This window comes from Meleagris gallopavo, chromosome Z (genome assembly GCF_000146605.3).
Source record: "Meleagris gallopavo isolate NT-WF06-2002-E0010 breed Aviagen turkey brand Nicholas breeding stock chromosome Z, Turkey_5.1, whole genome shotgun sequence".
NCBI classification, from domain to species: domain Eukaryota; kingdom Metazoa; phylum Chordata; class Aves; order Galliformes; family Phasianidae; genus Meleagris; species Meleagris gallopavo.
In genome coordinates this window covers 57,289,574-57,291,724 of record NC_015041.2, presented here as the reverse complement: position 1 = coordinate 57,291,724, position 2,151 = coordinate 57,289,574, and the positions used below count along the sequence as shown (strand labels likewise).

The window sequence follows — 2,151 nt, the reverse complement described above, 5'->3', positions numbered from 1 at the left end:
TGTTGTTGTTGTTACTGTTTTTATTTAGGGATTTCTGGACTCTTGTCACATCAGGGATTCATATCAAACTTTTTAGCCCTCCGGCAATATTCACCCACAAATTTAAAAGTCTTGTTAATTAAATAATGAATGTAACCTGGCCTTGTTTTCCTTCACTACTTAGACTGTGGTAAATGTTTTTCTTACCTAAAGTTTCTGAAAAATGAAGAGACTGTTCTTTACTTGAATCTGAACTCTTGTTTAAATGCATAGGTTAATTCACTTTCAGAAGTCTTGAAGATATAGACTCTAGAGGTCTGTAAAAGGTAATTGAGCAAAGAAAATCTGCTGTTTAGTAGACTTTCAAAGCAGTGCCTTGCAGCTTCACTGGGAAGCTTTTAGAGATTTGCAAAATTATAGTATTTCAAAACCACCGATCTGAATAACATGCATTCACTTGAGCTGTGTTACTTACTGTGAAATCATATGTAATGTCTCCTGCAGAGAAAATAATTAGAAAAACTTTAAAAGTGCACTTTTCCTATAAGCTTCTTGGAATGTATAAAGACCAAAATTATCACATTTCACAGGTAATATGCAAGAATAAAAGTCTGAGGATGTAGTTTACTGTCCTAAAACAATCATACTAACCCTCTAATAGTCATCATCAAGTGCAATTCTACTCTGAAAAGCTGTTTTATGAATATCAACCTCTTCCTAGTAAGCATTCCCTAAAAGTTTCATAAATCCTAGTAGAAACATGCTTTTTGTTTCCTCTTCATTTCTCTCTTCCCAGGCTGCATGATCCTACCTTTGCCTGCTCACCAGTAGAAGAATAACTAGCTATTTATATCATGAGTGTTTTGAACTGTTTAAGTATTCACTACAGTTCAAGAGTCACTCCTTTATAGCTCACCTGCAGAAGAAACCAATGTGTTGTGCTCCAGCTGAACTGATTTTGAAGGGCCATTTTTGCTGGTGCAGAAGATGGCGAATAACAGCACACAAGAATTTCTCACAAGGGCTGTACTGACACTCTCACTGTAAAACCAGCACTGACTAATATTTGTTTACAACCTCCATCTCATGTAACTTGGTCCCTTAATTCCCTACGAAGACTCTTTGTTCACAATTTTATCAAGTTCTGATCCTAGGCTGAAGAAAGATGAGGGGGTGGAAGCAAAACACATTCTTCCTGTGACATCTGGAATTGTTGGTTCAGCATATTTTGCAGTTGATCTTGGCTATTATACTCCGTACTCATATACTCCAAGCTCTCAATTAGCAGGATTAATAGTAGGGTTGGAGTAACTCAGATAAAGCAAACAGCTGAATAAAATAAAACATACAAAACTTATGTCATGAGAACATCTTCAGCATGTCTTCTTCTAAAGGACTAGTAAATTGAACCTGCCATTGGGCAGAGTTAGTTGTTTTCCAGTGCCATCACAGAACAGTTGCAGTGAACCGGACATGCTCTGTGTTAAGTGCTTTGATGCACTGGGCTTCAGCTAGTTGAAATGTAGAAACATTGCAGCCAGTAAGTCCAGTCTTGAAACTCACTTGTGGAGTTGATAGAAACGACGAGAAGCATCCTTCGTGCTTTTAGGGAAAAAGAAAGGCATAGTTCTTGAACCTTGAATCCAGTGGATTTAAAAGGTCACAGGCTAGAGTAGTGGCAAATCAAAATGCAGCAAATGGGAAAATTCCAGGTCAGAAGTTCTAGGTGTAGAAGAGGTGCTTAGGTGCTTTAGGAAGAGTAGGTAGGATCTAGTATTGATTATAAGGATTGGGAGTCAAGCAAGAATCATTCCTATTTAATTTTGCCAGCATCAGCTGGGACTGAATATCATAAAAGAAAGTATTGTTTTGTTGCTTATAATTTTGTGTTCTTTGGAGGATATTTCTTCTTTTGCCTCCAAGCTCTGTTTTGCTAAGGCTTGTTGTGGGGGCAGTTCTGAGTTAGCTCTGTTTTCAAACTTTCCCTGAACTTCTTAAGGGCACTCAGTTAAATCAACTTTAAAACTAAAATAATTCTGCAGAAAATACTTTTAATTTGACCCATTATTTAGGAAGAAATTTAGTAGCAGGCCTGAATGCCTGCATGCAACTTGAATATACAATGTTACTCTCTGAATATTTCATGCTTCTGTAAATTTTAGGGTTTTTTTT

General features: G+C 36.9%; 1 protein-coding gene across 1 annotated transcript in view; it reads left to right on the top strand.

The window, feature by feature from the left end:
- Positions 1-2,151, top strand: part of MSH3 (mutS homolog 3) — a 107,541-nt gene that overhangs the window by 36,249 nt on the left and 69,141 nt on the right. The gene's annotated exons all lie outside the window — the stretch shown is intronic.